This window comes from Camarhynchus parvulus, chromosome 12 (genome assembly GCF_901933205.1).
Source record: "Camarhynchus parvulus chromosome 12, STF_HiC, whole genome shotgun sequence".
NCBI classification, from domain to species: domain Eukaryota; kingdom Metazoa; phylum Chordata; class Aves; order Passeriformes; family Thraupidae; genus Camarhynchus; species Camarhynchus parvulus.
The window spans coordinates 10,024,913-10,037,502 of record NC_044582.1 but is presented as its reverse complement, the minus strand read 5'-3'; positions in this window follow the sequence as shown (position 1 = coordinate 10,037,502).

The following is a 12,590-nucleotide window of genomic DNA, read 5'->3' as shown; positions in this document are numbered from 1 at the left end:
AGCACAGGAGAATAGTTGCCATTATCTCTGCATGGATTGAAACTCATCAACACTGCAGAACATTTTGTAAAATAAGTATCAATGATAATACTGGGAATTGAAATCATAAATTGACCAGCATTGGACCTAATTCAGCAAAAAAAGATGAAATACCTGAACAATCCTTAAAGCAGGAAGCCATGGTCCAAGGAGACTCCTGGCAGTTTATTTCACATAAGTTGTACCTAACTGGATGGAAAAGATGCATTAGTGTACAAGGAATTACCACTGCCAGTATTGGTGAGGAAATAATGAAAATGTGATTGGCATAAATCATTCAGAAATCTTCCTACACAATCCCGATCCATATTTTAGATTGCCTGGCCTTCCAGAGCTGAGAAGTACTAAGGTCAGACTTACTCTAGAGTACTGTATTTCTTTACACATTTTATTGTAAATAGAAAGTGGAATTCTGATCCCATGGGAAATTCCAACATTTTGACATTTATTTTCAGTGCAAATAACTAACATACAGGGTTTCAATCACTGAAACTCTTATATGCAATAGTATGGGAATATCAAAATAATGTAAATATCATAGAAGTTGAAATTAAATGAATAAAATGCCAATATAAAATATTTCAACATTGCCAAAAAGAAATAAGGTAAAATTATTCATTTTGATATTTTCCTATCAAATTTAATCTAAATCAATGTATTCACTTAAGATGATTCATTTCTGATGAAATTGCATTGTCTGAGTAGAAAATTGGGTTGTTTTTTTTTTTTCAGCTCAGTCTCATTATTAAAGATTGATCAGATTGTAAAAGCATTGGAGAAAAAAACCATTAGCAATTCAGCTTTTGCAAACTTAATATATTGAGGTAATTTTCATTAAAATTTCACCATCCCCAAGCAGGAAAAGCAAATAGTCACAGTAATTGTCAATCATATGCAAAGGACTTACAGGTGGCTCTAAAGTGACTTCATAAGAGATAAGTAACTGAATTGCTGAATGAATATAACCATTTGAACACAAGTTCTGTCTTTTTCTCTGCAGCTCCTGTGGTTTCCACCCTCAGCAGCAGCCCCTGCTTTGGTCACTTTTCCAGTGTAATCCTTTTCCTGCCTGTGAGAATTTAGAGCTCTGTTGTACCAACATCACAGTGCCCAATTTACTATCCTGGCAGGGAGATAAATTTGTATATCAGACTTCCTTTTTACCAGTTCAGTTCTAGCTCCTGCACCTTGTTTCTGTGGCTTTTTGTATCACCTTGCTCCCCCTTCTCTTCTAATTGTGATTCCTTCATTCATACCTCTTTTTAATCATCCTTCACCTCCTTCTTTAGCTTTTCTGCTTTCTTACAAAACACTCTACAGAATTTGTGCTGTCACAGCCTAGAAAAGTTCTTCCCTCTCCCCAGGAATAATCTCCTAACTCATTGACCTGTCTCTCATCCTGCATTAAGCTTAAACACTTCAAGACTCTTTGGGGAAAGAAACTCCACATTTATATAAATGGCAAGACTTCAGCAGTATTCAGAAAACAAAGAATAAATGAGCAGAAACTTTCCTTCTGTAGGGAAGGCAATTTAACTCTACACCAAGCTAATTAAGGCAGCTCATGAAGATAAGGGATGCCTTCTGTTCAGATGTTGCTGTGTTTTATCTACAGCCTGTGCAGTTTCTGCACAGACACGATACATCCACTCCCCAGGTGCAAATGGAGATCAGACCTCAAGTGTTTCAGTGTCCTTAGCTGATTGTTACAATGGTTCTTTCACTAATCTTGCAAAATGGGAGTAAAATTAGTCTGAAACAACAGATTACCCTGGAATTGCTAATAAAGCAATAAGGAGGACAAATAAAAGAACTTAGTGTAACATTCTGGCTGTTGCCCAACTTCTGGTGCTGCTGCGCATGGAAAAAATCTGTCTTGGAAGCACAGTTGGACCTATTCATAAATATTGAACCTTTCCTCATCTCATGCACCACTAAACTTCTTGCAGATGCTTAAGTGACTTAAGCAAAGTACTGCAGAGAGCAAAAACATCAGTGAGAAGCGGCTTTGGTTCCCAGTCAGAAGCAGCACATTTGGCCCTCAGGTGCAGTGGCTGTGTGAGTGACCCAGCACACTTCCCAAGCTGGAATTGCTAAGTTCATCCTCCTGAAATATGAAAGTATTTCTCACCAGACTGTCAGCATTTCTCTGGTCAAATGTGTCTGTTTCCAAACTTCTCTCTCAGGGAAGTTTCTCCTCTCCTTGAGTCCATGTAATTAGCCCAGGGTGGCCCTGCCTTGTTCCACCCTAAATTCCTGATGGTATTTCTATGCCATAATTGTGAACATTTATCACCAGCAGTTCTCTAGACAGTCTTGTGACTTGGACAGCAGAATGTAACCGGTGTTTAGCATTTGCTTTGTACACTTCCCAAGTGCTAAACAACCTTTCATTACCTGCACTTGGCAGCTGCCCAGGAAACTTGGGCTTCTCAAGCCCATGTGAGTCTGGGAACATTACTAAAATAGTAAATCCTGGATTGTCATTTACTTCTGCTGCAACAAAAGTATTTCTTTATTTTTTCAGACTGAGAAAACCTTAGAAAGCTGGTGGCACAATTCCTGCCCCTTTATACATGGCTGCTCATCAACTGGTGAGCTGAACCTGTGCAGCAAAACCTTACAGAGAATTCTTTAGGTCAGTTCCAGCAGATGAGGTTGCCTAAAACTTAAAGTCTTCCATTTTGTATGTAATCTAAGTGCATTTTGTGTGATTGTTTTTGAGTGAAATAGTTGAATGTCATCTCAGGAAAAGAGATTCTCGTGCTTTACTCATTAGGGAAGGCCACAATCTGTACCTTTCCAGAGATACAAGATAAGTCCCAAATGGAGGATTCAGTGATCTATCATTATGTTAGGTATTTTTCCCAACATAAATCACCACCCAGTCTGTTGGCTGCTGTATCAGGAATGGGCTCAGCAGACAAACTGCAAGCCCTGGCACACTCAGTGCTGAAAAACCAAAACCAAAACACAACAGCACACAGGAATACATAGAACAACAACAAAGGGCTGGGAAAATGCCTGAGACACTTCTTGGCTTGATGTGTTTTTCTGGTTTCACACTGCTGTCTTCTCATGCTATGTGTGAAGTGCTGTTATATATTATTGCCATTAATAGCACTATATAACAGCAATGACAGCATCAGCACACCAGAGAGAGCAAAGAAAATCTAAAAGACAATTGTCTCATATAAAAGAGCAAGTCTAATAAATTGGCCATGATTTATTTATTCTTAATACAGATGGCTTATAGCCTTCAAAACTTAAGTATTTTTCTCATAGTAAAAGCAGTACACTCAATTCAACTCGTCCATTTATGTACTTATAGGATTTAAAACTTTAAAGTAGGGATTTTCACCCTTTTAAACTCTAGTGACTCCAATGATGCTTCCATGTCCATTCAATGAGGAATGCTAACGAAGCCAGTGCCTGGAAACAGAGAAAGGTCAAAATTCCCAGTTGTTTGGGATGAGACAAACACACATTCAACCACCCAGACCAAATGGGAAAAAGCAAAAAGGTGAACTTGCACTCGGTAGTTCCTAGATTAAATCTTGGCCACTGGGACAGTTTCTTGCTCAGGACAAAATAATAAAATATTCATCCTGGTCTTTAGGATCGTTTCTAACACTAATTTTAACATAGCTGAAGTGCTTCTAGGAAACACTGAAGTTTTGACAAGTCCACATGTTTTACTGCTAACTAGACTGCTAACTTAGTGCAAAATGTAGATCTTGCTCTAGTGAAAATCTCCTCAGCTCTACCTCAGTGTTTTAATTTTTTGCTCTACCACCACTACACCTTTGGGGCAGTCACTTCATGTCTTGCATACCCATAGTGTTGCATGATGCTGTGATTTTCCCTCTCCATAAACTTTTCCAGGAAATGGAGTTCTGTAACTGTGACTGTCGCTCCTTTCTTATCTCCACATCTCAGACTGGAGCTGCAATAAAGCTCAGGAGTTCTCAGGACGAGAAAGCTTCCTGGAGAGATCAGCTCTGCTCACTCTGTGTTCTTGGACTGAGCACTGTAAAAGGCTTTTCCAGATGCAGCCACCTCACAGGTTGCACAACACAAGGTGACTCCCAGTACCTTTAACTTCCCAGCAGGGACACACCCCTTCATCCATAGCCACGGATAAGTCAGCAGAACAACAGCCTTCCCCACTTTCAGCTCGTCATGAAGATAGAGAAAACTCCTGTGAACTTCAGCAGTGCACAAAGGCAGGCCTGTGAGAGCAAGTGTGAGAGTCTGATCAGCCCTGAATCATGAACTGCTGCCCTTCAATGGCTGCATTGTGTGCAAAACTGCTGCATTATTCATTCAAAGCCATGGTGCAACTTCCTTTTATTGATTGGGGATTTAAAGCTGGCTCCAGCGAAGGGAAGGGTCAGAAAACAATTACTTAGGGCTCCACAGAGTCCCCACAAATCTGTGTTAGATAACAGCAGGAGTCACTCCCTGTACTTGCCCCATAACCTCTGCCTGGGGCCACCACTACTCTCCCAGCAGCTCTGCCAGCTAAATAGGGGTTATTGCACCTCTGGCTGTGTGAGTGCTGTGTGTATGTGTACAAGGAGGTAGGAGGATTGTTTTTTTTCCTGTTGCTACATAGGTAGATGATCTCTCACCATTTTCTGGGAGAAAATATTTAAATCAATGGTGTGTCTGAAGATTAAATCCACAGGCAGAGGCTTGTGCAGTGCATTTTGAAATTAACCTCTGCTTAAGAGCAATGACAAGCAATCAAATAGATCTGCACTTGTAATCCACTTCTACATGCTCACTTTAGTGAAAACAGATACTTTAATAACATTCTCTTATAAATATCATTGCTGCTCCTAGAGAATCCAGTTTGTGTTTTGTAATTTCTCACATCCTGTCAATACAACCCTCAAGCAGCTTTCAGATGCAGAGCTGATCTCCACTGCCCTCTGATACACCTGCACACACCCTCTGAGACTTCAGGTGTTGCCAAATTCTTACTGAAGGCAGAGTACAAATTGCAGTGAGAATTGCCCTGGAATTTGTCTAGCAGATTTCCCTTAGTGCCCAATGCACCCTAAGCTGTGCTGTTCAGATTTAACAACGTCTAAAATGCTATTCTAAACCAGATTTTCCTTACTACGTTTCTAGGCAAAGCCATGAGCTTTCACTTTGGATTTATTCTATTTGAGAAGCTGCATTGTTTTTTCTTCCTCAGCTTTCCCTAGAGCCACATTAGATTTTAATATCTTCACCACAGAAGAATAGTAGCTTACTAATATTTGTGAAGGACACACAGGCCACCAGAACTCCATGGGACTCATCCTCTCCTGCCTACATTTCATTGAAATCATCACAGAATCACAGAGTGGTGTTGGTTGGATAGGAATTAAAGACCATTTAGTTCCAGCACATCTGCCATGGGCAGAGACATCTTCCACTAAACCAGGTTGCCCAGAGCCTCGTCCAGCATGGCCTTGAACACTTCCAGGGAAGGGGCACCCACAGCTTCTCTGAGAAATGTCTTCCAGAGCCTCATGGCCCTCACAAGGAAGAAATTATTTATAACATCTAACTTAAACCTACTCTCTTTCAGTTTAAATCCTTTGTGTCCCTTAGTCACAGGCCCCACATGCAGCAAGGATTTGGGATAACCACCTAAATACGCTTCAATGTGACATTTGCCCTGAGACAGCACACTTGCATTTTGTTAGAGGTTTTTTTTTTAGATTTGTCTTTAAATACAAGCGGAAAGACTAACATAAATCTAGCCAAGAATGGAGTCAGGCTTCCTGATTCCTAATGTCTATCTTAAAAGCCATTTTATTAATTCTGGTGTGATAGCTATGTGAGTATTCTGAAATAAAGTAGAAAATTGAAGTAACAGAAAAGTAGAAAAGAGAGGTAATTCTACCTAGAGATAGAGCAATCCACACCCCCCATTACTGTGAAATGCTGTGATGAAGGTTTTTTTTCATGTTCCTGGTTCCAATCTCTGCTTTGAATCAATGGAAAATGGCTTTGACTCTGATTCCACCCCCACAGGTCTGTACCAGAACCAAGAGAACAGAACTATCAGCGCCAGAGAGAGCAGATCAACCAGGCCTGGTTTGATTTGACAACTTAGTTCCTGGGGACGAGGTGGAGACTTCTTTACCTCTGGTGGTTAATTAAAAGAAGTTTCTGTACTTGTGGAATGATTTTTGTTCCTTGGGAATGAAAGATGCAGCTGAAGGTGTCAGATAATCCATAACACATTAGCTTCTTTTCCACCTGCTCCACAACTCTCCTGAATAAGCCTCACCAAAGGACCAGAATAACAACAGCTCAGTGAAATAAAAATTGGTCTGTGAGCTTCATCCTCAGTGCTCCAGCTCTTGATCTATAAGTCTGATACTGTAAAAAAGGGGAGACGCCAGCATGGGTGCAGGGACAAACACCAGAGCAGGTGACTTCTCCATGCCCAGCTTTCCTGTCTGCTTGAGCTGTTTGCACCTGGCTGCCCAGGGCATCCTCACCAGAGGGAAACTCTGTGGGGGGCTAATCCACATTAATCCTGGGCATTATGGATGAATGACACCAATGTGATTTAACTGCTGCTGAGGCTTTAACTGAAATTCTGCATCTCACTGAGCACAGCAGCAGCAGCAGGAATCCTCTCCTGGCCTCAAGGAAAGCAGGAGTGCAGCTGCTTTGCTGGTGGAAAGGGACGTGAGAATGTTTGGTGATGGAAAGAGACAGCAGAAACAGTGGCCCATATTGTGAGTTTTGTAACAATTTGGTCTACAGTCTGTATCTTAAATGTGTTCCTTTTTGTATTTTTCCTGTTTGAGATACACAGGAAGTAATAGAATTTTTGCTCTGGGTCACTTGGTGATTCCCTAGAAGCACATTAGAACAGCCTTTGGTAATCAGCTCCACTGCAAAGCCCATGAAAGCACCCCAGAGTCACTATTATATTACACAGGAAACAATTCAGCAAGATTGGAATTATTTTATTAGACAGTAAAACAGAGACTACTTTGAGATGCTACCTATTTTAAAATTCAGTGATTATCTGAATTGGTATTTTCTTTGTTACTTAGGAGAGACAATATTTGAAGGGAGCTGAAGAGAAATAAGTATTGCTTTTCTTTTTGTTTCTGTTTTTTTTTGGGGGTTTTTTTTTTTTGTTTTGTTGGTTTTTTTAGAAAAACTCAAGCTCTCTTTTTCTTTCCTATGGCTTCACTGTGGGAGAAATTATAAATAGAGTTTGGAGATAAAAAGGAAATAAAACTAATAAGTTTGCTTGATTGTTTACAGCAGATAAGACCACTGCATGGCTCTGGCTACAGCTCATGTAAATTCAGCTTCCTGATTATCAGCATCCTCACAGGTTCTTTTAGTTTTCTTAATCTAACACACCTTCACATAACCCCAAACAAACTCTCTACAATACAAATGGACTCTGAACATATTGTGGTGCTTCTAAATCCCACAGACACCCATGTAAATAAACAATTACACACTCAATCCTCTCTGCATGCACCACAGTGGGTGCTTCAGGAGACAACACACATATTCCTTCACTGAAAATACAGCCCATTTGTAATATGAGCTTTGTAAGTGCTGGATTTTAACTTGAAGCATATTCAGAACACAACTAAAATCCCATTAAAATGGAAATGAATTTTCTGACTCCTATTCTTCTATCAAAAATTTTTTTCTCAGTTTCCCTCATCTTCAGTGGGGTTACAATTCAGCATTTGTAGCTTCCTATTCAGTCCAGGAGAATAAGCAGTATTAGCAAGGTGGAAGCTTATAGTAAGGCATAAAAGCCTGAGTATTTTTAATAGTGCTAGGAAGGGAAATATCAGGTTACATCAGCACAGCTTTCTTTATAATCATGTCACAGCTTTTGCAGAATAACAATTTTTGTGATGTGAGGTTCATAAGGAAGGGATGTGAAAGCATTGGGTTAATTTGAGGCTCTCAGCACATCACTTGCCATGAACAGGTTCTGATAACCAGGGCTTACAGAGAAAGCAAACAGCAGCAGAGAACCAACAGCTCTTACCTGCTCAAGCACTCACTCACCCTCTTTACACTCCCCTGGCCCAGGTAAGATGAAGTGGTTGTTGTGTGTTTAATCCAGACTTTAGCAAGGCCAGTGCAATCCTGGCTCCAGCATCACCACGTGCTGCTTGTATGGCTTCAAACTTCCCAATCCCTTCTCCTTAGCAACATTTTCTACCCTCTTTCCCACAAAACCTGTGCAAACACATACAACAACTGAAGCAGGGGCATTTCAAAGCTTACCATAGCTCAAGCAAGATCATTTTCAGGAGACTTATGTCTACTTTAAGTAGACATTTAAGCAAATGCATTGAATGAACTTCAGAGTCTCTGTTTTGTTTTCTGTGGCTTCTCTGATATTTATTCCTGTGGAAGGAAGAAAACCAATATTGACATTGCAACCAGAAGCCACTGAAATATGTAATGCACCAATATAGATGTATCTTGTTATCTATATTCATATATACACACCCCCTCACCATCATCTCATCTGATTTCAGCTAGAAAACTGTGTTTGTAATTTTTCTTCTGCCAAGAAAGTGAGAGAGATGGGACAGGATTTCTCAGCAGCCAAGGGCAGAACTTGGGACAAGCATTTTGAGTGAGGGAAAGAGCAAAAGTAAAGCCAGGACCTTGCTGTGCAGGGTCTGATGTCCCCCAGAGGTGAATTGTTCCACGGGGGTGTTTGGACAGCAGGCTGAGATATCCCCTTTGTCTGGGTGCAGAGGGAGCACTTCAATCTTAGCCAAGGAAAAGAAAAAAAAAAATAATTAGGGAAAATTATAGATTAAAGCTAAATTTTCATTAAAGGAAAAGGATTACCCATCTCAATGCTAAAGAGCTTCCATCAACTTGTCCTCTGCTGAGGAACAGCCTTGCTGTTTCCAAGAGTGTTTCCACAGTTTCACTTCATGCTAAAAGTTGTCCCCCACTGATCAATGAAATGGGTGGCAGCATATACTTCATACATTTTTAAACACTAAAAAGTATTGGAAACTTTCAAATTTTGTTGGAAGTGTTGCAGATGATGAAAGACCAACTCTAGCTGAAGATGTCCAGCTCCAGCTTTGATGGAAGATGTACTTCCACCTGTAAGTGCTGAGAGTTTGCTTTGTTGGCTGGGACATTTCCCACACACTTCAGTTTTTTGGAATACACTGTTTCAGTGTTCAGCCATTCCCACAAATCCACAAACCTGCTGTCAGCCACCAGCACCACTGCTCTGCTGGATTTCCCACTGCATTTTGTGGGCTGGATTACTTGCACTCTCAGAAATGGATCAAGCCATTCAAATGCTCAGGGGCTGCCATGAGAACAGCACAGCAGCTTCTCCTTTGTCAGGCATCAGCTCCTTTCAGCAGGCAGGGCCAGAGCACAGGCACAGAGGAGAAAATCATGAAATAACTGTCAAAGGCAGCCAACATCAATTACAATACACTGCAGGTTAAATTGCACACGACACTTTCTCAAAGCAAATCACCTTCTCCTATAAAGAGGTTTTATGTCATTTTGGAATTCTAATGATTTGCTGAGAACTCAATATCAAGAGAAAAAAAGGAAAAAAAATCAATTATTTTCCACAGATGGCCAGTGGACTCATATGCTGCTGTGGCACAGAAGGGGCAATCACAATGACTTGGCTTTTTCCCTCCTGTTAGCAGAGATTATGCTGCATTAGATGGCATTGAGAGGGTGGAGAAAACTGGAATGCTTCTAAGACAGTGATGTATTGTAAAGCTGGATGAGCTAATTTTAGACCATTTAAACTCAGATATTGGCAGCAGTTTTTCTGAGAGCTCAGTTAAGGCTAATTTACCACAAATCAGCCACTGAACTCATCCTGCAGATCACAAAAATGTAAAACTATCATGCACTTAGAGGATAAAGAAAATACTGTGCTGGTTCCTGCAGGTTACATAAAAATGCTTTTAGAGGCAGTCATGCCAAGAGGACATGACTTGCATTTTTATACTTATGAATGCTCTTCCACAGTAATTAAAAATGACATACCCCATTAAATCACTTAGTACATACCTTAAAGCATATGATGCAGAGGTTTCTTGAAAAAGCCAATTACACAGTGTAGCTCTGTACAAGGCCAATGCTTCAAAGCAATTTTCTGATTTTATGAGTTACATATGCTTCAGAAAGGGAGATTTTTTTTTTTTTATTACTGGCAGGAAGATACACTGCAAATAAGATACAAGCTCCTACTTTATTTTTTCGTTGCTGCTGTGAATTAAAAATTGCATTGCATATCTGAGCTTTAGCACAAACAGTAACACTTCACTGGAGAGGTCTTTTAATGTGAGAGGATCCTTTTCATGCTGAACCTTCATGTAAATAAAGCAGTAGTAATGATTAAACGATGGAGAGGAGTTTTGGCATTGTTGCCTTTTCCCACCAAAGAACATTTCTGCCAGAATCCATGGGTGGGAGAAGCCTTGAGTCCTTGCCATATAGCAGGATACTGAATTACTCTTGCAAGACTGCAGAGTCTAACTGTGCATGTCATAGGAAACATTCAGATTTCTTTCCATCGTCTCTGTTTAGCCAACACTGTTTTGCTCTGATGACACTTCAAGAAAATGAGCTCTATTTGTCTACATAAAGATATTTTTCTTACCCAGACTTGGAAGAGAAGCAGTATCACTGCAAAATTCATTTTTCTTTGGTCAAGGTAAGGTTTTTTCCTTCTGTTTCAGAACTGACAGACTCCCAGACCAGAGCACTGAGAGCACGAGCCCCAAAGTTTCAAAAGCACAAGAGTTGGGGAAAAAGGCTCAAGTTCAGTAAAATCCTTCATGAGGGGCAGCAGACACTGCTGGCAGCACAACACCCAGCACTGAGGGGGTCTGAGTGCAATAAAAACCCACCTGAAAATTAAAAGCAGAAGAAATATCAGGGTGATGTTTACGTGTGAGCTGAGGACACCAAAGAGGAGGTGCCAAGCCTGACTGGAGGAGGTGAACAGGGAATCTTAGGTTGGAATTTTTAACCTGTAGTGAGCAGGGAGCATATGGCGCCTCTCAAAAATCTGCTTTTAATGCTGAAATTCACAAGTTTTATATAAATCTTCATCCCTCAGGGATGAACTCCTGTCACTTGAATTTCAACCAAATGTCTTGTCACTCACCAATACTTGCAAAACGTCTGCTTTGTGTCCACTGATATAATCTCATTGCTCCAGACAAGAATAAAAAATTTGAGTGGACAAGGAGATTTGTGACAGCCTAGGTATGTCTGTGACTTGTGCAAACAGCCCTTTTTACTCCAAGATTCTGCTGTTTTTAATAACAAAATCTTATCAGATCACACAAGATTAATTCCCAGGAAAATAAAAAATCATTTCATCTAATTGATTTCCTGAGAATACCACTAGAAAACAGAAAAAAGGAAAAATTAATTTTTGTAATGACAAAAAAAAAAAAAAAAGAAGCTGAAGTTAGCTCTTAACCAGAGGGCTTTTTAAACCTCTAAAAAAGCTTTGGAAGTGCCCAAGACCATTTTTCCTGATCAACTTCACTACAAACTTGTACAGTCTTGATATTTTTCCAGTGTTTAGGATTGGCTTTGACAGCTGCAACCAGATGTTCCTGCTTATTAGCAACTGCAAAGTCAGGGCCAGCCTCAGAACAAGTTTATCACCCTCAGAAGTTTAAGGGCACAAGTTTAAGAGAGAGATTCTTGAGGGATGACAGGCAATTAAAAACACTGACACCTCTTTTACGAGCAGTTGAAAAGATAATTGAGAAATACAAATAGGTCTGAGTTAGAGTTCGGTTTGGTGAGCAGGCACTGCCTGAGCTCCTTGGCTGCTGCTGTCCCAGAAAATGAACCCTGGCTGTCCTTTGGACACAGCGTTTTGCAAGCTGGCTGCTCGAGCTCACCTGAGAAAACAACCCCCTGAGAAGCAAAGCAGCAGCTGAGGCTGAAAAAGGGGCCATACAATGTTTTGTCTTTGCTCCAGCTACTGGGATCTTAATTTTAACGCAACACAAATCAGTGATAGAGAGTATTAGACTACCACCTACTTTCCTTCACAGTAGGTAAGTACTCCTCAAATAAAGGCTAAAATCTTTCCCATTGTAATAATTATTAAATACATTTAAAGCACCATCATTCCAGTAAAGAATGATTTAGGAAGCCACAAACTAAAAAGACTCCAAAAATTTAGTGTAATAATTACCCTGATTTTTTTATATTTCACTTTGAAAATCATTAAATTTAAATGCATACTACCATTTTTAAGACTAGCTGGAAAATTCTTTTGATCTTCCACGTATTAACCATCTGCTTAGAGCACAGAAGCAATGAAAAGGCAGCAAGGTGAGCTCTCCTTGGTGCAGCCCACCAAGCCACCTCTGCCAGAGGCAGCACCGATGTCTCCTGTGGGACATGGAAAAAGACCACAGAGTTGTCAGAGATGAGCAAATCCCATCTCTACTGCAAACTGTGCTGCCCCTTCCTGACATAAATCAAAAGCCTTTGGGGGACAGATACATTTA